This window comes from Desmodus rotundus, chromosome 2, assembly GCF_022682495.2.
Source record: "Desmodus rotundus isolate HL8 chromosome 2, HLdesRot8A.1, whole genome shotgun sequence".
NCBI lineage: Eukaryota > Metazoa > Chordata > Mammalia > Chiroptera > Phyllostomidae > Desmodus > Desmodus rotundus.
The window spans coordinates 162,909,629-162,933,648 of record NC_071388.1 but is presented as its reverse complement, the minus strand read 5'-3'; the positions used below and the strand labels follow the sequence as shown (position 1 = coordinate 162,933,648).

The 24,020-nt window shown below is 43.3% G+C and overlaps 1 long non-coding RNA gene across 1 annotated transcript; it reads left to right on the top strand.

Moving 5' to 3' along the window:
* Window positions 1-990: 990 nt before the first annotated feature.
* LOC139440701 (uncharacterized) lies at window positions 991-23,187 on the top strand. The gene is made up of 3 exons (XR_011650888.1): window positions 991-1,709; window positions 5,314-5,469; window positions 19,505-23,187. It is a non-coding gene; the product is annotated as an uncharacterized lncRNA (long non-coding RNA).
* Window positions 23,188-24,020: the final 833 nt, after the last annotated feature.

Here is a 24,020-nt window from a genome sequence, read left to right as displayed (position 1 = left end):
TCGACACCCATGTCACCGTCCGCTGCTTAAATGCCACAAAAGTACACTTTGAATTGAGAAGAAAGTGACTGACACGGATATGCTGAGCCAGCCCCACTGCCACTAGAACAGTCTTTAATGCCCACACAAGGAGAATAAAAAGAAAGCACATTTTGCAATAGAATAAATTCTTTTTTTTTTTTTATTGAGACCGCGGAAAGTCACATGACCCTGCATGTAGCCTTTTAGGAAAGCAAACGAAATGGTAAAGAAAGGAGCGGGGGCTGCCTCTTCCTCCCGCCGCCCGCCTCTCAGCCCGTCCTGCCGCGCGTCCACATTCTTCTGGGCGCATCTGTGGAGCTATTAAGTGGGATAATCCCTCTGGCCTTTGATACATTTCTGGACATGATTATTTCATTACTCGCAGTATATCAGTAGGATCATAATAAAAAGGACTTCTGACAACCTGCCAAGAGTTTTGTGGCCTTGTAAACACAAAAGTGCTCTAATAAAATTTTATTAAGTGTTAAAAAGTCATAAAAAGTGAAATAACATAAACTACAAAATTTACTGTCCTCAGCAAATGCTGAAAATATCGTCCACAGTAAAATTAAATTAGCATGTAATAGACAGAGAAGCAGTGTGGAGTGGATTTAAAAGAGGATCCAGGGAAAATGACACGGTAACCCAATCTGGGTCACGGGGATTTAATTTGGATTTTTCTCCCCAAATGGGAATAAATGTGCAGATTACAGACAAGAGCTCCGGGGTTACTGGAGTCTCACACATCGATTGTCAATACTTCGGAAGAAATAATATACTGCAGATTGGAACGCACTGGGGAGAGGCACGAGCGCGGCGGGCAGCGGGCGAGAGAAGGGGCGTCCACTAGGGTGCGCTGCGAGACCGGGAATCCCGCCGGGGCGCCCGCGCGGCCGCGCCGCCCGCCGCCGCGCGCTCTCGCCTTGCCCTTGCCCTCCTCAAAATCGTATTTACAGTTCTGGGGTTTCGTTTTTTTTCTTTTTCTTTTTTCCCCTCTCTCCTGTAACATTTTCTCCAAATCGGAAAATGAAGTGTAAGTCGGGCTTTGCCGGAGGCAGCCCTGGCTCCCCATTTCGGAGACCCCGGGTGCTGGAACGCGGCGCGCTGCCGCGACGGAGCTAACCCCGGGGGACAGGGTGTGGCCCCCAACCCGCGTCCCGGGCCCCGCTGCTCCGCCCCGGGAGGCCGAGGAGCGCGTGAGGCCCGAGTCCGGCTCCGCCGGGGGCGCGGGGGCGCTCAGAGCGCTGGTGTCGCCGGCCTCGCCGCGGGTTCAAGTGCATTCCCGGGTCGGAGCGCGCGGAGTTGGGAGCGTGGTCTCCCCGCGTCAGACCCTTGTCGGTAGTTACAGGACCCGCGGCTCCCAGGACCCCACTCCGCCGCCTTCCCGGCCGCGCAGGGCCGCCGGCCTGGGGCGCAGACCGGGGTGCGTGGGCGGACGGGCACCCAGTTTGCTCTCCTCCTCCGCCCCTGCCCGGACCCACAGCCCGGCAGCCCCCAAGTCCAACGTGGAGGCTCCGCCTGGAAAAGAAGTTGGACTTCCTCTCCGCGCCGCTCCGAGTGCAATCTGGAATCGGCAGGAAATCGTTCGATCGTGCAGCCTGCGCCTTTGCCGTCAGCTCTCGCTTTGCTGAAGAGAAGCCGCTCCCACCACAGTCTCGCTTCCCCCTCCCCCCGAAAGCCCCGTACAGGTTTGTAAAGAAGGGTGCGAGATCTGAAAAGTTTGTCATCTAGGGAGAAAGATGTCGGTGTCGGTGCCTAATGAAAGATGGGGGCTTTCTAGCTACAGATAATCGACGGGCCACGTCTTGTTTGCATTTCCAAAATGATGGAAACGCTGCCATCTGAGAAGTCCATATTAGCAGTCAGTTGGAAGTTAGTGAAATAAGGAATAATTGGGCAGTGACACAATTCGTGGCTCCATTTCTCCTCAAGGATGTCCAAGGTTTTAAGCTGCATTTAAGAATTAGCCACATTTTCCTAGAAAGTAAATATTTTTCAGTAAACCTGTTGCTAAAGCCCAGAAGAGGTCATTTAAAGTTGTAAGATCCTCCGGTTTCCTAGACAGGCTTGCACAGGTTACTAGGATGAGGATTCCTTATAGTTTTAATTTTCCTGATGGCAAGAGCATTTGGTTTTTGTGTGGCAATGTTCGAGGCAAATAGAGTGCCCAAGAATACTTAGCTAAGCAATGTTCACTTGACACTTCTAGCCTAAAATAAATACAATTAATTTATAGTGGGAATTATAGCCCCATGTTTTAGATTTTTTTGTTATGTTATATGAAAAAAAAAGTGTTCGTTAACAATTTTTTTTTAAAACCCTGTTTGTTGTCACTTGCAAAGTATTGAATTTGAAATAGCCTCGCCTGGAGCATTGCAGTTAAAAAAATCTGAACAAGTCCATTTAAATGTGGCTTGACATTTCCTATCAAAGGCTTGGAAAACTAATAAAAACAGAATTAAAAGGAATGGATATAAATAACAAAATTCCTTTTTAACGCAATGTGCCTGCCTGGGGGGGAGGTCCAGGCTGCCTGTCCCGCAGATGGCGACTGTGAATGTGGTGGGCCTGGGTTGCTTTGAAAATGAAGGGCGCGTATGTTTGTGAAAGTGCAGAAGCAAATGAGTTCCTACAGGGGTTTCCTCCAAAGTTCTGTATTTAAAATTTGATGATAAACATTTCTCCATTGATTTACAAAGTTCAAGAGAAATCTTTATACTTGTATTATTTTGTTCTGTTTACATGTCAACTGAAGTTCATCTGTCCTTCAGAAAAAACACTTGCCCAACTATTTAAAAATAACACCATGACTAGGATTTTTAACTCTTTTCAGGTAGCTCTATGATTGCTGTGATTTAAATTTTTTTAAAACAAGATTAGTACAACCTTATCAGGGAGTTTAGTGTAGGGAAGAGGATTTCCAAACCTATAAATGCAGTCTATATAACATTGTCATATCAAAGGATTTCATAAAGAAACTTGGGAATTAATACATTTTAAGTGAATATAAAATTACGTTTTAAAGGGGTTCTCCCACACTATTTTCTCCCTTAAACAAAATCAGAGACTATTTTCCATTCTATATAAATGCTAGAAAATTATTACCATAATAACAGTCTGTCAAGATGGTGGATACTTTCAAACGTGCTGTAAAGAAAAAAGAATATTCTCGACCCTTTATATGTTTGAGGTACTTGAAGAGTCAAAGAGAAGTTTGTAAAAACATTTTACTACTGAAATCTACAAGACCATTAAAATGTGCAAGTAATTTATTCTAAGTGACTGAAAAGTATTTTTTCCAACTGCTTTTCACACTTTGAAATTTTTATGTGTACTTTAATTAGTACCTTTCTTTTAAATGTTAAATGTTCCAAATATGTTGTAGTGGTAGCTGTTTGAGAAAAGCATTATTGGAATTGGTTGTATTTTCTTCCTGCATAAGCAGTTGAGAAACACTTTATTTTAATCTTTTATATTTACATGGGATAAAGTTGAATATGTACCTTGTGAAAGTAAAAAACAATCCATTTTTCTCTCCAGAACTTGACATCGATCCTCATCACATAGTTTTTATGCATACAAACTACTATTGAAGAAATTTTAAGACAGTGAAAGTTTTACTTGGAGGAATATATATTGAAGTGTGAAACAGCTAATGGCCAAAATTAAATCAGAAGGTGTACTTGTAGCGTTCACTGGTTTGAATGATAATTTTAAAGGTAGTTTTTCACTAAGAAAGGATTTCCTAGTGCTCTCTGTATTTATGAATATCTAAATTATTCTACCCTGCAACTTAAAAACTCAATAACCAGATACCAAATTTATGTATTTTTAAGGTGACTAAGAATAAGGATATGAAAAGCAGATTGGCTTCATGAAAGAAGCCAGCATTTAAAATTGTATTTTAAAATACAAACTTCATTTCACTTTCTGACAGAAATCTTGTGGCCAGCTCATCAGTTTTCCAGATCAGTTTTGAAGCAGTATGTAAAAACTACCTTTTCCACATTAGAAGTTCGTATTTAAGTTTCCTTAACTGCAAAGTCGCTCTAAAACAGAGTGTTTTATGTTAAGAACCATTTCATGTGTTGGTCCCATTGATTACATATGAATGTATAAAAATCTTGTTTAAAGACCAGTAAAAGTGAGGAAATTCCAAGTCAAGCTGGCTAATTCCATTCATAATTCATCCCGAGTGCCTGATTTAGGAAACGTGCAAACAGTTTATAGCTATTCATACAAAACAAGTTGACTTGCTTTGTGAGCAGGGCAGCGGAGTTAACTTTGACCTCCTTGGTCAGAGACGCTCCAGTTGATAAAACTATGGAACATAGCTTAAGTTTTTTGGTTCCCCAGAAATTTTCCAATCTCAACCCTTTTTGGATTTCTTTTTTTTTTTCTTTTTGAAAATGTTAACACGGAAAGACTTTTGTGTTCTAAGATGGGGTTGACTTCTCCCACCCATTTCCTTCCCCTTACATATTTGTTCAGCAATTCTTTTGAATGCTGAGGAGGACCTACAGTGAGAAAATGACAGACACCATATATTTGTCCCCTTCAGCCATTCCTATCTCCAGCCCTCCTTTTATTCTGAGAGAGTCGGGCAAGAATTTAGTATTTAACACTCCTGTGCTTCAAACTGCTGCAGCTACAGCCCAAGTACTTTTGAGGGCTGGCAAGAAATCTGTCTAGACTTTGCATTCTGAACTGGGAAAAGCAGTTGGGGAATTCTCTGCCTTGATACTGGGAAGCTTCCAGGCTGTCTTTCAAACCTGAAGCAATCCATCAGCTCATGTTTCAAGGCTGCGCTGTAGGTGGACACCTTCCCTTAGTTTTGATGTTCAGGAGGGCATTAAAATATTTCCACAGAATTTTTTATGCACTGTAATTGCAATTTTAAACCAGGCTAATTTTAAGGGTGAAAACTGGCCCCAGAGAGAGGCTGTGCATAGTAACTTCAATCTGATGTGAACTACAGTGACTTTTCAAAGTAAGATCTTGAAAACGTGGGTTTCTGGTGGAAAAGCTTGCCATCGACTTAGAGTAGGAATCTTTAGGACCAGTTAATATCCACAGAACACGCTTCATTAAACTGGAACAAACATGACGCTGAATTCCTGGCTCCCCGTTTTCCTGAATGTAGGTCATTTTGTGTCCGTACAATTTAACGTTTGAAGGGATTTCCTGTCTTTGAAGTACAGCAGTTTGTCACCTGTTTGGATAGCCTCTTTAAAAGTCGGGGCTCTGTTCCTACTTTGAAAGTCTTAGTGACTCCATGTTTCCTGGCTCAAGTTTCCCAGCTCACTGAAGGCCGAGGTACCTGCAGCTGTGGGACTTGCCTTACAAGTCGGCGCCTGCAGATCCCATATTCCAGGCTCCGTTCCTCTAGGTCAGAGCCTCCAAGAAGAGCCTGGAGCTGTACACTCACCTAGGTGAAACCACGGAGAGGTAAGCTTTCATGAGAAGGAGCCATATGTCAACATTCCTAGCTTTTGAGAACCAGAGTAAATAGTGCATGCTCCTGCGAAACACAGCAGCTGAGGCCAGACGTGCCCTGGTCGGCGAGACCCACGGAAGTGATGAGCCACATTTCAATGTGCTTTTAAAACGTGTTTTGTTCTTACTTAAGAGGGCATCCTATTTCATCACTTTTTATGACGTGGATCCTACAGTTAAATATTTCTAGTGAAAACTTGCCTATTTCTAGTGAAATGTCATTCGCAAATGAACAGTATATTAGGTTGAAACTGTGAATTATTTCTAGGAACTGTAGTGTGCTTATTTTTACCAAATAATGCAACATGTGCCAAACCTCTTTGTCAACACTAACACATCCTACAAATTAAAGCTACTTGCATTTTAGCCTTTAGCCCATCCACCAACTAATCACTGCAAAGACGCTTCTCTTTCAAAGAGGTTTACTAATTGTTTGAAAGCCTCGGCACAAATTAGGCATCTTCACGGTACTCTTCCCTAAGACCATTTTTCATCTTTAGTATTAAGGAAACATTTAGAAGTTTATGAGTTTGGGAGGGTCCTTTTCAGAGAATTAGACTCATGTGTTCATGAGATTAAAATATTCTGATACATGATGGGGAGGAAATGAAAATAGATTTCAGCACAGGTTTGGTTTAAGGTCACGATCAAATAAGACCATGAAGAAATAGAAAAGAAAGCAGACAGAAGCTGAGCATGCCAAAGGAAGGAGTATGGAGCTAAATTCTGCATGTGATTCTTTTATAATGAATTGGAATGCAATTTGGATGACTTGGCATTTTCTTTTTGTGGATATTAATCACTTTGATCCATCCAATTTCTCTAGAAGACATTGTAGCCACTGTGACTGGGTCTGCCCTCCTGGGTTGCTTTCTAGCTAGTAGCATGGAAATCATCTAGGAAAAAAGCATGTCACCTTCAAAGCTTCCACCTGAAGGGCACACCTCCTGTGTTGCTCCCAAAGCAAGTGGCACTGTCCAGCCGAGGAGGGAAACCCAGACACACGCACTTACCCCAAGGTGCTTGGTGATCTTCCTGGTCCCTGCCCTTGGCAACTCTAAGCCAAGGATGTGAAAGCATCAGAACAGATGCTGTAGTTACCGAAGGAGAATTCTATCTCTGGTCACACGCTCCTGCACCTTTCACACTGGGAAAATGTTCCAATATTTCCTTGATTACATCACAGATGATATGAGAACAAGACAGTTGGAAACTGTACCGAACAGCTGAGTATCTCCGCAAACTCGGAGCACTTAAAAGTGCTTTGAAGTCACGCAGCTGCTCTTTCTTTTTGAAATTGTCTTCACTGAAACCCCCAAACCCCATGTCTACCTTTAAAGCATCAGGAGTATTTTAATTGGGTAATAACCATTCATATTTTCCTTCCGATAAAAGGAATTAAGAATGAAATTTTATGATGATTATAAACTATTACTGGCTCAAGAGACAAGAACAATTAGGAAAAATGTGTCCTACATATTTGGCATGAATATGAATTTAAACTTCTAAACCATTCATCTTAAATATTCAAGCAACTTATTAAAGTTTGTAAAATAACATTCACATAATGATAACAGGGCAACTTACAATAATGGTTGATGCATCATCAATACCACAGCAGGCTCCCTGCCAAAGAGTGATGCCGACCTGGTCTCCGCCTCCTGGGTTTATGATAAACATAGATACACTATAAAAAAAGATGAAAGATGGTAACAGATTTTGGGTATCTGCGCATCTTAGATCCCCTCTGGCCACCGATTGTTTTAAAAATGCTTTTAACGTGTATCACATCTCTCCTCTCCTCCCTCCTTCCCCTGTTTCTCCCTCTTGTGTTTTTTCCCCTCCCTCCATCAGTGAAAGTTGTAAATCATGAGAAAGAAAAGTTATTTTTGAAAAATATGAAACACTGGACTTAGACTACTAAGTATCGGGAGTAGATCCGATGAGGATGAAACTGTAATAACTAGCAACTAACTGTTTGAGGACCAGTTAGGCTACGTGGACATCGAATGCTCATTGGAGGTAACGCACCACGCTCGGCCCAGCGTCAGCCAGGTCCAGGTGCGGCCCTCTGAGAGCAAGAGCATGTCTAGCTTTGAGCCAGTGCTTCCTGGTAGCCCCCATAATCGCTTCACTCTCACAGTAAGCTTTTTGAATGAATTGAAGGCAACTAGGGAAATTGGCAAATTTCTACAATATGGGCAAAAATGAGTATGCTAAATGGAGGGGCTGCTTGTATTTTTTTTTTTTTTAAACATAAGCCCAGCCCTGTGGAGTCCTAGCAATTGCCACTCAAACACTTACTGTGTGTTAGCGGAATTAGGCCCCTTACAGTTTACCTAACTGGAAGTAGTTTGTTCCACTTAAGTATTGATACTTTTTAGCTTGACTCAGCCTCTGTTATGACTACATGGACACCCCCAAATGTAACCTCTACCCATGGGCATGGGTTTTTGTTCCCACTTCACTGTGTGACCTCTGGCAAGTCCCTTCACTGGCCTGTGCTTTGACTGCCTCATTTATAAAACTAAGGCAGCAATGCCTCTTTTTAGCGTTAGCGTGAGTATCATAAAGCTTCTGGGACACAGTTGGCTGTCAGTACATACCTACCACTGGAGTCGCACGGAGAAAAGTAGATTGAATCTTTGATCTCACAGCTGTTTGGTGCCTGAAATTTTAAAGATCTTTCAAAAAGATAGAGCATCTAAGTGCACAGTGTAAATACTAGCATCCCATTTACACTAAAAAAAGACAGTCCTGAACTCAAACTTAAGATTTCAATGTGAGCCAACCTTCCCTCCTCCCGTAGCGATCTGATGGAAGATATTTCTGTATAGCACAAAAGGACTTAATTCTTTCCATTCCAGGTGATAACCTTTATGGACAAGTCAGGTTAAAAAAAGACCCAAAAGCCTTGAAATACACATTTTTTTTTAGAGAAAGAAGAAAAGCAAATAAGAGGAAAGGATTTGCTAATTTATTTTGGGGGGCCTATGAGTAACATAAGAATGGCAAAGCATATGGAACTTTTTAATCTGTATTTTTAAAAAATGTGTCTGGGAAGTAGCTTTTATATGCCAAGATTCATTCCATGATTAGTTTATAAACTCTCAAATATAAGGACCTAGCATAGAAATGCTGACATACCTACAACCAGAGCTGTGTGATTGGTGTCCGTCACATTGTAACTGATAAACAAAATAATCTCGGGCTAATTGCTGCATATCATAGGTGACAGAGAGCCTATTGTAACAGTCTGACAAACTGCTTGATGGAGATCAGCGGTGGGAAGCCCACTCATTGCTGTTTTTCCCAATAAGACCTCAGTAAAACATCATCTTTCTTACTTACTTCACAAAAGAAAGTTTACTGAAATGTACTGAGATTTTTGAACTGGAGTCGAGAGATACGACCCTATATTATGTTGATCCATTCCATGGTCCTTGAGAATTGATGAAAAGGCACTGGAAAAATACATGAATGAAGTAATCATTAATGAAACTGTTCATATTGTTCTCCATAACAACCACAGAAAGAAATGCTAGTTACATCTTCCTCTAGAAATAGAGCTGTTTCTGCATATCTTACTCCATCACCTTAAACATCAATACTGACCATACTGAGGTTTGGAGTTGTTTATACAGTTGGCCAAACTTCACTGAATTTTAGTTTTCAGGTTCTACTGGATATTCTTGTGGCAATTGCCTAATTTGGGGCTATATTGGAAATTTGCCTTTAAATTTTGGGTATTCTGCCTTTGCTCTTTATAAGTGCTCAGCCATTTTACAGAGATTTCTCTTTTTTTTCTTTTCCCTTTTTGATGGAGTTTACTCAACTAAATTATAGCCAGACAATAATGCTAAAGCTTAGTTCTTCCACCTGACTCTCCCTGCTGACCTACATATGCCTAGATGTCCTCATTTATAAAGTAAGACTCCTTAAAGAGTCCTTCTGAGGTTGCAAAATATCACTGTAGTATATTCAGTAAGCTGAACCTAAGTCACTTGGTACATTTTGGAAGACCCTAATATATTCTGATCCCTTCCCTAGGTAGGTAGGGAGAGGGTAGGTAGGATGTGGGGTCACATTTGCAAGGAGAGGACATTCTGCATGGGGTAATAAGGTGTCAGTTTATTCAAGAAAGCAGACCATTGATTGTGTGCTGTGTACCCTAGTGCTTTAGGAGATCAAAGGAGAGAGATCAACGCGGACAGACAGAACTCCTAAAGAGGCTCTCCAGAAGAGGTGGGCTGCAGCCGTGTTGAGGAAGGGTGGGTAGCTTTGGATGGATGAAAAGAACATTTCCAGTAACGGGAACATCGTGGGTGAAAATGCTGAGGCAGGAAGGAGCTCAGCATGTTCCTAGTGATGGGTGGATCCCAAGAAATAGTTTCATTTGTACCCTCCGTGATAACTTGTTTGTTCAGCATCGGCCAGTTCTCACAGGGACGGATTTGACGCTCCGTGCACACTGAGGTCTCCTTCACTTTAGCTTTTCACCTTGCTCCTCTCAAACCCGATTCCAGTGCTGTTTGAGATCATGGTGTTTTCCCCTGCCAGGCCCCCCATCGCTGAATCTCCTGTAGATCGAGTGCAAGGCCTTCAGGACACCCCCCCGCCCCAGCCTCATGTCACCTCTGGACCCTTCTCACTCTTCACAACCCAGCTTCATCCACCTGGAACTCACCATGTTCTCTCTTGTCCGTGGCCCTTCACATGGGCTCGGAACTCATCACTTCCCCGGGGAGACCAGGTTAGACTCCTCTGCCATTCACTCTCACAGCTCCCTGCAATAAGCATATTTTATTTTAATTACATGCTTCATATCTGTCTTTCCCACGAGACTATAAACTTCTTTCAATGAGAAACCATTAGCTTGGTCATGAGTGGGCAGCACAAAGCCTGCCCCTATTCATTCATTCATTCATTCATTCATTCATAAATTCCTATTAAACACCATGTGCCAGGCCCTATTACAACAGGGAGCAAAACAAGCAAAAACTCTCTGTCCTTACATTCTGCTTGGAGAGGCAAACACTAAAACTAGCTGAAAATAAAATGTATGTATATATTTATAATCTAACAATAAATGCTTAGGAGAAAAGTGAAGCCTGGAAGGAAGACAGAAAGTGCTGGGAACAGGGTGAGGGGGTAGACTTTAGATAGGATGGCGAGGGAGGGCCTTACTAAGGGTAACCTTTGAACAAAAACCCAGAGGGAGTGCCTGGATGAGCTGTGCGGATCCTGGGGAAGAGCAGGTGGGCTGAGGGAACGGCAGGTGCACAGGCCCAGACTGGTGTGTCCCTAGAGCACGCAGAGGTCAGTGGGCTGGAGCCGGAGCATGAGGAGGGCAGTGAGGGAAGAACATTAGTTGCGCACATAAACAAACAGGTGTAGGACTGTTGTTTATTATTATTTAACATGTGCACTTTGGATTGGGAGACCTAAAAAACTAGGCTGTGTCCTTTTCTGTTTTAAAAGTTATTTTAAGTGACAATTTTAGTGACTTAAAACAATGCTAGTACTTCAACATGTGGAACGAAGCTCAGTATCATAAGCTTGTTGAATAAAAGAATACCAATACAATCAAACACCCCCAGGGGTCTTGTGCAAAATGCGGAGAGTCACGTATGATGTGATGAGCGCGTGACCCCAGGTCATGCCTTTGCAGGAGATTCATGGGTGGAGGTGAAAGATATGAAAGTCGGTAACCTCAGTTACCAAAGAACTTTTTAAATCCCCCTTCATAGGGAGAGGCAGGGCAGTGCATGATCATCTAACAATAACAGCAGAGAAAATAGTTGTGTTTTGTTGTTGTTTTGATTCAGTTCTTCAAGGCCCGTATTCTTTGGCTGCTATGGTATAATTAGCATTTCAAGTAATTATTTCACCAGCTAACACTCAGCACTGTAATTAATGAAGTACACAGTTACCCCATGCACAGGGAAAGAGTTTCAGACATACCAGGACGAGAATGCAAACAGGAGGAATCCCTTCTTTGAAACACCTCCCCCTAGCTGCAGACCCACACAGACCGCTCTGCGCCGGACATCTGGCCCAGGCTAACGGTGCAGAATGTCACTCAGCACGACTGATGGGCTCCCCTCACCCTGCGCTTCGTCAGCATGCAGCACACACCGGCTTTCCTTCTCTCAACACTTGGCTGCCAGCTGTCCGACTCCATGAACAGAGCCTCCTAAGAAAAAGGTGCACAAGAAGTAAGGGCTGGGCATATACCACGTCTTTTTTCAAAATTGGCAAATCCTGGTCATGAGAACAGCTTTTCGAGACTTAGGCTTAGTTTTAGCTCCACATAACAAAGAAAAACTGTCTTCATAGTATGTGTCCAGCATGTAGGCCACATGACAATTCTCTGACTGCCATAGCACATGACGTGCCATAGAGTATAGGTTTGCTAGGGAGATAAATATTCACGCACAAAGCTGTTGATGCACAAGAACTTCCTAACGTGAGGGGCAGGGGAAAAAGACAAAATATCTCTGAGGAAGGCACTGCCGCCTCTGTTCTGACCCGAGGCCCACAGCACACTCTGTGAGGTGCCGAGTCCTTCTCGACACCGTGTGGTGTCCTTGGCGTGGGATTGAGGTTTTGGTTTCTGGCCTTGCTTTCCTCTGATGTCCACCTTTGTCACCGTGAAGGTACTTGAGCCTCAGTTTAGTCTCAAATCCTATGGCACTTAGAGCTACAAGATCAAAGTCCATCACAGGCCTTTGGGCCGGTGCCAGCAGAGTTCAGATGGTGCTTCACACGGGGTCTCGAGTGCCTCTTAGCCATGGGTAAGGGCTGGCAGGGTTTGATCTTGAACTATACCCGTTTGGGGAATCTGAGGTCCCTTGTTGATAAGCTCTGCTTGGCAGAGTTCTGCTTTAATTAACATGCCCCCTGGGTTGGTTCGCTTTCCCATGTCTCAGCACCTCTGGATGTAACCTTATCTTTCCACTTCATACACATGATGGATCTGAAACAGCACAGGTGACGTTTGTCTTTGGCTTGACAGCTGGATTACGTCCAAAATTCACAGCCACAGAAGAAAAGTCCCAAATCCCAGCTCTTCTTATCATTTGACATTTATGGAACAGCCATAGTGGGTAAGATGCTAATAGTGTTAGACACGGTTCCAGGAAAATGAACTTACTGCTTGAAAGTTTATTCATCTACAAAGTGTAAGTGTTACAAGCAATGGAAATAAATAAATGACAGATGGTACTTGGAGGTGACAGTGAGATGTCTCTCAGAAACTTGGAAAATGGGCAAGTGGTTGACCTCTAAGCAATAAGCTAGTTAAATAAATGCGTACTTGAGGGAGACAACATGTTTCATTACCCTTTAGGAAAAGTGATTTCAGAGGACAGCATCCTCAGGTGGACAAGGCCTGCGAGATGCTTCTCTAGTCAGTCTGGGGCTGTCTTTGATAGCTGCCATGCCTGTTGCACATTTTCACGTTTACATTTCTCTTAAACATCTTGTTTTTGGTTTTTTATCAATCCTCACCAGAGGTTTTGGGGAGAGAGAGAGAGAAACATCAATTCATCGCCTCCCATACGTGCCCTGACTGGGAATCGAACCTGCAACCTAGGTGTGTGCCCTGGCCAGGGATCTAATCTGCAATCTTTTGGTGCACAGGATGACGCTCCAACCAATTGAGCCACTTGGCCAGGGCACACATTTTGTTTTTTAAACCAGGAAACTTCGTCACCCACTCCAGAGTCATACCCACTAGCATCCTAAGGAACTAATTTGCAAACCATACCTACTCTGGGAACACAGCATGGCCCAAGCTGAAGAAAGGGTGTGCCCTCAGATGAGGTGTACCAGGATCAAAATCAGTAATCAGAGGGCAGAGTTGGGTGATTCGTCTAGAACTGCCCGTATAGAGAGGTGGTGGTGGAGGCAAGGGGGGGAATCACTCCAGTCACCAGATTCGTGTGTGTGTGACGTGAAGTGTTCTCTGTCCTTACCATGATCTGCATGGAACATTCTCAATACTCGTCACTCTCCCTTTGCAGATTTCTGAACAATGGCAGAGCTTCTCGGATAGTGTGATACCAAGAAGTATGCTGCGCTTGGGAAAGGAATATCCTCCACTATGGATAGTCCACATTTTCATTTATGTATCTGTTTCTTCTGAGTTAAGTAGAATCTGACCATCTCTGAGTATCCTTGAAAGACTTCGGTCCAGATAATACCTTTGCCACTCTTATTTCCTCATCTGTGTAATTGGGCTTACTAAAACACCATGGGATGGGATTGCTGTGAGTATTAAACAAGATACCATATGCTCAGTGCCTGTAAAATCGTAACCATTCCACAAGTATATTTAATATTAAATTTTGTTTCTATTATGATTCCTTATTGCAGAGATCAATAGACATTAATGCAACTTTGCAATGTGCTAAAGCTCTTTGAACGTGTTCCCCAAAATGCCATTGTGAACGAAATGCATGTTGCTTTCTTTCATTCCCCACTGCAAAGATACGGTCAAGCATTCGGAGCAGTCGCCACAAGTGGTACTCACCTTGCCAAACCGAGGTCTAGGGGATGTAAATGTAGTCCCTTCTTTGAGAGTTTTACTCCATGGTTTGGGTCCATGATGTCAACATCGTTACCAGCCAGTGAAGGCCATAATGAATTTTATTTTTCTGAGAGGTGATTTTTACATTTTTGGAAGAAAATAGAAAATCTGAAACCTTCAAAGAAGTCTCATATAGTACAGGGAAATCATGGAGCTGAAGTTGGTAAACTGAAGTCTAATTAAACATTCAGGGTTCTAGTTTCCTTCTATCTATGAATGATACCACGTATCTAAGTCATAGCTTCCTCTATTTTATATAACTGGCATATAACATTATATTAGTTTCAGATGTACAACATGTTTTGATACATGTATACATTTTGAAGTGATCACCACAATAACTCTGGTTAACATTCATCACCACACAGTTACAATTTCTTTCTTGTGATGAGATCTACCCTCTTAGCAACATTCTGATGTACACGGCCGTGTTGTTAACTGTGGTCAGCACGCTGTACGTTACATCCCCATGGCTGATGCCGTGTCTGGAAATTCATATGTACCTTTTGACTCCCGTCACCCATTTCACACACTACCTACCCACTATAGCTTCCTTTTCTTGCAAGTGGGTTTGCTTTCTCTACCGCATATGAGATTATGAAGGCAGAATGAGAGACATATAAAAAAGCAAAATAATGTCTCTACACATGCAAGATTTCTATCTTTCCCAGACTGAGCTCCTAAAAGACAAGACCTTGCCTCTCTGTACCCAGAGCGCCTGTCATATGGTGGGCAGCCTTACACTGGAAGAATGGGTATGCCAGTTAACAACTGGTTGGCCCTGAGAAACAGTTGCCATTGGAGATGCTTAGGAGACTCAGTGTAGAAACTGTGTCCTGAAAGGGAACACCGGTGTGGAGCGCGCAGGTGAGAAATGGGCCCCTCAGAAGCTATTGCTGTCTGTGGCTATGGAGGAAAGGGAATTTAGACTGGGTGAGGGAATGGCCCATAGCAGCAGTCCCCAACCTTTTTGGCACCAGGGATATTTCGTGGAAGAGGATTTTTCTACGGATGGCAGGGGGTGGAGCTAGGGAAGGGGGGTGTGGGGAAGGTGGTTTGGGGATGATTCAACTGCATTACATTCAGGCTCAACTCCTGTGGGGCGAACTAGTTCCTAACAGGCCTGGACCGGTACTGGTCTGTGGGCCGGAAGTTGGGAACCCCTGGCTTAAAGGATTCCTGGCCAGCTCTTTATTGGGACAGAAACTGGTGGGGGAAGGTCCCAGCTCTGTCATGCTGTGAATGCCCCTCTGAGTGAAGCAGGAAAGCCAGGTGACACCGGTTAGGGTGTTCTGCTGAGTGTGGCTGAGTGTGATGGATGGCTCGGTGTGCTGTTTATCTAGTGCAGGTTGTATTTCACCTCTGTTTTCATTAGACCGGGGCTGAGGTAATAAGTCTTTCCTCTGGCTGAAAAATCTGTCTTTGGCCATTTGTTGATCTTCTTGAACGGGCACTTCAGGAGCACAGAAGTCACCCTAAAGGAGATTTTGAATGAAAACTTAAATAATGCCGGTCGGCGGCCGCCGAGCTCTCAGGCAGTACGGGCGGCCGCTGGCCTCGCTGTGGTTATCGGGTGCACAGAGTCACATTCGCCCAAAGAAAGCTGGCCTCAGGGATGGTGCGAGGTAACCACACCTGCAGGAGGCCGAGCGGACATCACACTTAATTTCTTTGGGAAGATTCAAGGTTATATGTAGTTCCAATGAAAGCAGTGTAGTCTTCGTGGGCTGTGTCCATGAAGCAGGTGTTGCAGTGGAAAGTGGCCCCAGCTGGGCCTCAGAAATCTCCATGATTCACCCTCCAGGCAGATCTCTAAATGCTGCCAAGTCTCAGTTTCTTCATCTCTCAAATGCAGATAACATTAGTGGTGCATGCGGAGGTTTTAATTGAAAAAACTTATATCGAGCACGTGTAACATAGGTTTCAGTTTTTCTCCAAGGCTGGTAGGAACATGTCAAAAGCGATGACAGAGGCCCGTGGTGTTAGCAAGCTGTGGTGCTATAGCTCATCCCTCTTCCCAGCCTCTGACCAGGAGCACACAAGGAGCACAGAGGAAGGCGTTGGTTCCTTAAGCGTTTGTCAGAGAAGCAATGTCCCCACAGCTGACAACAGTCAGGACTGGCAGGGCCAATTCGTTTCTGGTTTTTGTTTGCTCATTTTTTAATGAGCTGATGAGCAGGAGATAGGACTTCTATTCTTAGAGCCCTTGAAGTTGCTCCATCTGGAGGGAACCTGCCGAAAAGTTTTGTCTACTCTAAAGGGTGTAGTTGGGCTATTGGGAGAGAGACCCAGAATGTTGGACTGCTGGTCTCACTTCTCAGGCCTTCCATTCAGCGTGAGGGTCCCTTCCCTCCTGCCAACTGTGGGGTCATCCCACCCGTCCCGTTTGTACCACAGGCCACTTGCCATGAAAAATGGTTCTTATTCAGTAGAACTAGGGTTAACACACATCCTGATTTGTTTTTAACAATCTGTTCTATGCTTTTTGAGCCAGAATAAATATAATAACACTCCCATTAACTCTCAAAGTGTTTGAGCTATAAATTATATGCCCAAATACAATAGGTTAGTTTTTCTATGGGCACCTTCTCAACCCCCAGTGAATGTCTTATGTCTATTGGTAATATCCCCTCTGCCATCAGCTTAGTTGGGTTATGATATACAAAGACAAATAAGTGGTTACTCCATAATTTTCACACAACAATCTGTATTCATTAACATCGTTTCTAGGGCACCTTGATGTGGATCCCGGCCCGCAGGATCCGTGTATTGTGGCTGAGATGAGACAAATACACGTGGACTACCGAGTCCTATGGAGGAAAAGGGACAGCTCGGCCACTCTCAAGATGAGAGTACCTCGACCCTTGCCTTGACAGGCTTTTACTGCTTTTCTGGGCACATTACATTGAGGATGGTCCTTATTTACTTTGCACAGGTTGGCTTTAGGCGGTTACAGAAAACAAAGAGGATGTTGCTAATTACATAAAAAAAGGAAGGATATTTGCAAATGGAAAGGGAAAAGTGGTTAAGCTGGTTACACTCATCCTTGGAAGGTTTAGCATAGATTTCAGGAGCTTACTTTAAAGTTATGCAGTAAACTTTGCTGCCTCAATTCAGGGTGGGGGAGTTTTAGCAAAAGCAAGCCTCATAGCGACCTAGGTACAATGATTCCCCACGGGAGAACCTATCCGTGGGCGTGGGTCCTGTGTGCTGGACCTCACTCCCCACTGGCCTTTCTGAGTGGGAGCTGGGCCCATGCCACGCAGAACAGCCTCCTATACTCCTGACGAGTGGGGACTCCCTACGCTTAACTTCAGTAAACAGAATGTGATGAATCTGATGAGGAAAGGTTTCCCCCACAATCCTGTGAAGTAACCTAACTTCCAGGAGGTAACAATCAAATGTAAGCCGCTCTTTCTAATAATTCTGAAGTAACAACGTCAACTAATGAATTATTTTTATTCATCCATTGTTCAATTAAACAATTATTCAATAAATATTTGTATTATGTTTCTGGACACTGAGCTAGGTACTAGAAATATAAAAATGAGGGACAATCTCTGACCTTAAGGAATTTATAGAAATGGGGTAAAGAGTCAAGCCAGTGATGACAGTCTGGCTAACGGCGACACAGAACAGGAGCACCTAACTCATCTCCGGGCCCCTAGAGAGTGCGGAGGGAAGGCGGGCTTCCGAGAGGCAGCGATGTGGAGTGAGTTTTGAAGGATAAGTAGGCGTTAGCCCAGGGGCCAGGACGGAGAGGGGAATGGTATAAAAAGTATTTCCTTTCAGATCTGTCTAATATTAGGAAATAAAAGAATAAAGACAAGTTTTCAGAAGTCAGGAACCATTCTTTCACTTGAACATGGATGTCCCGTTGATTCTAAAGGAAGCTGTCGCTGACTGCGGGGGCTTTTGATAGTCTAGGGGACTCAGGGGCTGACTCAGCTTTCATAGTTCGGAGACTCTGAAAGAGCTAGGATTCTGTGAAAGCATTTTAAAATACAAACTTGCGATCCACATATGGAATTTTAAATTTTCTAGTAACCACGTTATAAAAGTAAACACAGGCGAAATTAAATGCTAATAATATGTTGTACTTAATCCAGTATACCCAGAATATTATCATTTCAACATGCAATCAACATAAAAAATGAGATATTTTGAAATCTTGTTTTCACATTAAGATTTCAAAATCCAGCACATGTTTTACACTTAGAACACATTTCAGTCCACACGAGCCACGTGTGGCCCGTGGCTCTCGCATTGAACAGTGCGGTTTTGTAACAACTCTCACTGTGGTCACAAATGAAAGTGAACTCAAAGTGCCCTGGCTGGGCTTATGCACAACTATTAATTCCATCACTTGTATAAATAGCACACACTTCTTTAAGAAGGCAGAAACAAGAATTCTACCAAAGTCTACATTATATCCTGAGTGTTTCTCTCATACTGACAGCTAACAGTGTAGAATGATAGACCTGAACCTCACAACCCAACTATGTTAGAATCTTCGAATTACAACTGTTACACTTGTGAATGCAGCCAAAGCATTTGGGGCCTCGCGGGATGCTGATAGCTTTCACCACCGCAAGGGCCAGTTGTGATTATGAATCTGTGACGCCATTCTGAACCAGGCAGTCTATGAGAAAATATGTGGCCAAGCAAACCTTCACACGTAACGTCACTTAGGATAATTTGTTTCTTATTGAAACTGTCGCAGTTTGTATGTGGCATAGTGTCATTTTTGTGAGCCAAGGCAGGAGAGTGATATCAGGACACAGGTCGTGCCAGTGATTCCCCTCTGGGAAAGCAGCCGTCTCTAGGTCTCAATTTCTCTCTCTATGCAAGGGCAGTTAAGAATTTTGGCCCCCAGGTCCGAGTACCATGAAGATATAAACAAATCCTTCTCGTCTTTCCGATTCTCTGTTTAGCACAGTGCTGAGGATTGCAAAAGATTTCTTCAATCTCTGGAAGGTTATGCAGGGCCATCCAGTGAGTCACTTTTCCTCTCTTCTCTTGACTGGGTCACTCAGTTTGTGACAAGAACATTAGTAATTGTATAGCCAGTGCCAGGGGCACCGTAGAGTCGTTGGGGAAGTCACTATTAACTACAACCCGAATAAAAACTCATTATTCCTGAGAGAGGCCACATGCCACCCTGAGAATGCAGGGCTGGTGCCTCAGAGTTCCTCCCAGACGAGGTGCACAGCCTGGGGCCAACCGTCGTGACTGCAGCCTTCTCAGCTGTGAACAATGAGAATGGTAGCCCTTACTGCTTTTGAACAGAGTTGTGTTTATTAATTAGTTTGTATTTCAAAGTGCTTCACAACTGGAAAGTTTCGCTACTGAATTAAGGAAAATTTCCTTTCATTTTATCCCCCACTACATTAGGACGACAAGAAACGGTGCTCACTGAGGCTGCGAGAAGAATGGAGGGGATTCAGGCAAAAAAGCTACCACACCTGACTTCCAAAGGCAGTGGCTCGTTTCCCTGACTGTAAGACAGCACCCATTAAAGGGAGCGTTGTGAATTAGGGATCTCAAAGGGCAGCCAAACCTGCTATCTGAAGAACTGCATTTGTTTTAGACTTAAATTTTATGATCCCTTCAAGAAAAAGGGTCGGGGGGAGAAAATGAGCCAAATAACGCTGCGGTGGGGGATTTGGAAATGAAACCTTCCCCTTCTTCCTGAGGGAGTGGCATAAAGGACACTATGTTTTCTTGCCTGACAAATAGGAGGTTAGACCTGCTTGTAACTCAACCTTTAGGTTCTCGAATCTTTCTGTCCTGTTTCTAGCTTATGCTAGAAAGTGTACTCACCAGACTTTTCCTTAGATGATGTCTGATCATCTCAAGATGAATTTTTTCGAAATGAAAAGAATTCACTCATATTCTCCTCGTGACTAACTGTCCACTAAACTCTTTGCTTCCCTCCACACTGTGGGAATGCAGCTGCCCAACCGCGACAGTGCTTCCCAGTCTCTTTTGCATCCAGCTGTGGTCATGCGATGAGCTTTCAGCAGCGGACATGAATGGGAGTGGCGCTGCTAAGACTTGGATGTAGCCTCTCCACTATCTCTGAGCCCTGGAAATGATTCTGAAGATCTAGAGCAAGGCCAAACCTCGAGATAGAAATCTGAATCCTTTATTCCACAGATAAGGAACATCTGCTTTGGATTGTTATCTGAGTGAGAAATACACTTTTATTGTGTTAAGTCCACTTTTTGAGGTTTATTGTTATAGCAGATGATGTCACCCTAACACACACATACACTGCCAATACGGGTACTCTTCCCCCAACCCCCCCGTTACTGTTGTCTTTTTGCTGCCAGACCGGGAAACCTCTGTAGGACTTTCCTGACACCCAGCATAGTGCAGGGCATATAAGGTATTTCATAAATGCATGTGGGAGGGAGGGGGGAGGGAGGGAAGGAAGGAAGGGAGGAAGGAAGGAAGGAAGGAAGGAGTGATTGAATTAATGCGTCTGCATTTAAGGTGACTCACTTATTTTCTTGTAAGCTTTCAACCTCAACATGCCCACCTCCCCCTATTAAGTGATAAAGAAAGGAAATATTTCTCCATTCTTTATGATCTTTGAAAGGATGGACCCAGAGCCATGGGAGAAATCACTGGCTGGAGGAAAGCAATCCCTTAAAGAAAGCAACTCAAATATCATCGCCCTAGAGAGCTGGGCCACCGCCAACATCTCCATCAGCAACTTGGAAGAGTTGTCTGTTGTCCCAGCACAATAAAACTGGAGACATGAGCATCCAGAGCTCCAGCCAGCACAATTACATGAAGCCAAAGCACATTATCACTTCTAGGTTGCAGGATTTATGACCAACTACGATGGAAAATAAAGACAGAGATACTTTACTTGTCTGAATTCATCACTCACAAAAGGCAGTATGTTTTAATCATAAAGAAGTTGTACGCATTGTATTTTTTTTTCTAATGAAAACCTTAGCAAACAAAGCAAAAACAGATGCCAGCATCTTAGAGAAGAAAGGAAAAAGTGAAAAAGGTTGCCAGTTTGCTTCTGTTCAGAAAATATGCTATTGATAACTTTTATTGTCGAAAACCTCCTTTCAAATGTTTTGAGGCAAGTGTTTCTATTTTGGTGGTTTCCTGGTTTGGGGAAAGTGCTTCTAACTTGAGTGGAACAAAGGAGTAGGTTGTATTCTATGTTGGTGTTTGCGGATCCAAGTATTAAGTAATGAAGCTAAAACCATTCAACTTCTAGGAAGCCTGTGATTTCCATTTGCCCCGAGGAGGTTACTTCCTGTGGCAGTCCCCCTGCCATGAACTTGACTAGAGCCATGCTCTTGACCCAGCAGAGCGTGCTGAGGCTTTACTCCAGTTGCTCGTTAATTCGCTCCACTCTGGGATGGACACCCTGAAAGCACAAGGCCCATGATGTTCGTGGCTCAGGCTGGCCATGGGGAATGCTCAGAAGATATCGAAGGTTGTCATTGTATGTAATTAAAATTCTTTTTAAAAAGATTTTATTTATTTCTATTTCTAGAGAGAATGGAAGATAGGGAGAAAGAGAAGGAGAGAAACATCGATGTGTAAGAGAACATCAATCAGTTGCTTCTCATACGTGCCCCAACTGGGGAGGAGGCCCAGGCATGTGCCCTGACAGGGAATTGAACCTGTGACCTTTGGCTTTGTGGGACAACTCTCTACCCACTGACCCATGCTGGCCAGGACTAAAATTCTTTACATAGACAATTTTTTTTTTTTTTTTTTACTATCAGTTCCCTCATGGACAGTGAAGAGGGAAACCAGTGTGGGTTTTGTCTAATGTTTTCAAATTAAAAATTTTGTAAATACATGGTGAAACCACTGTTTAACTGTTTATCAGAACCAACATTATAGCCTCAAAATTTCTGCAAGATAGAAAAGGTTGAGAAAGGAAGGAAGGTGCTACCCAATCTTTCGAATGCAAGATTATCTCAACTCGGTCCCGGCTTCGAGCAGCTCCCCAGACCCTAAACGTGCATTTGTTTCCAGAACACCTGAAACAGACCACATTTTTATGGTGTTTGCCTTTCACAGTCAAGCTTGCATTAGGGAGCTATAGTTTCCCTATATTTATTTTTAAATAATTTGGGTTCTCCAATAAAACAGCATTTTTATTTTCTTCCCTCTTCCCCAGTGAACAGGTTTATTGTAATCCGTGAAGGGTTCTACATGGGCTCTGCTTGGTGGGTGGGACCCTCTGGAGTGGTGCACTTGGAAAAGCATGTGTTATTTGCATTTAAGAAAATATTTAGTTGGCTGAATGTGCGGCCACTAAAATAACAGTTCATCAAAACACAGTTGTCCCAGATAGTTTTTCTAAAGTGGCAATCAGATTTCCTAAAAAGTCCAAGAAAAGGATAGGAATTGCGAGGAGGGGGAGACCAGAGGAACAAACCATGTTTGGACGCAGAAAGTAGGTCAAGGAACTAAGGATTTGAAATATAGGAAAAGAAAGAGGCAGGGAGGATACACATGGGTCTTCTCCCCTGTAGATATCCAGTTTGAACCTGGTCCAGTAAGAGGAAGTGAGATCATCATCTGATGTTCTGTGGCCACCTTAAAAATTGTGTTGGTAGTTTCAACTGGAGTCAGAAAATCCACTGGCACCACTGACTCAGGCTGCTCAGCACAGCTGTGACCCAAATCTGCCTGAGGCATCCAGTGCCACTAACAGTCGCAACGGGGATCAGGGCAAGGGAGGAGCAGCATGCTTCTCAAGCTGGCGGCCGCCCCAGGCGGCTCATCCAGCTCCTCTCTGGAACAATACACAAAGAAGAAGCCAGCGGCTGAGCTCCTTTAGTTAGGCTCTCTCAGTCCTCCAAGGGGAGCGTACATCTATGTTTTTATGTATATGTATATATGTTTTATATGCACGTGAGTATACATACATGCATGATTAGTGTTTACATAAGAGAGAATGTAAACGTTCTAAACTTAGATTATGGTGATGGCTGCACAACTGTGACTGCACTAAACACTCTTAAATCATACATCTTAAATGGTAAATTGTATGGTATATGAATTATATCTCAATAAAGATGATTTTAAACATGAATGCATTTTATTTATTCCTTTACTTTTTTAAAAAACTACCTGCCAAGATACACTCCAGGATTACTAAATGTCTGCTAATGAATTGCAGCTTTATTCCAACTTTAGAGCTGCCAGGCCACTTTGCCCATGGTAGGGGGTCAGCAAGAAAAATGACCTTAAAAAATGACACTGACTGGAGTGAAGCGGTTCCTGTACAAGCTCCTGCATGGCCTCCCCCACCCTCCAGTTTGTCACCGCCTTCTCTGGGTGTAGCCGCTTTCTGTGGGGTCCCAGGTATCATCCTTTGGAATGTGGTGTTTTCAGTGACACGTTCTACTTCTAATGTTCTAGGTGTGGATGAGGTTGCTGCAAGTTGTTGTGACTGTGAAACTTGGTGGTTATTTTTTAACCTGCCTTCAAAGCCAGTTCACACTCAATAATTCTGCCTTACAATATCCTTGTGCTATAATTGCAGTTATTTTTTAGGAGATAAAATCTTACAAGGGTTGTATTAGTCAGATTCATAGGAGCTATTCACCTTTTTCTTTTTTTTGATGAGTTGGTAAATCACGTGGATGGCAGAGAGCAGTGTTTCTCAAACTGTTGTGGAGGAGTGGAAGATCAAATTTTATAAAATGTTCAAGAGCTTGGTGACTTTTGTGAAACCAATGAAAATAAATTACCAGTAAAAAATAAAAATAAAAAACCAAGACATACAAACTACAAATGCTTGTTTTTGTTTTTCTGTGTTTTTTAATTTTAAAATTGCACCTCTCCCCACTCTCCCTTCTGCACCTGCTTGCACACCGCCCGTTTCCCTCCCATCCCCCTCCTCGCTAGCCCTCCC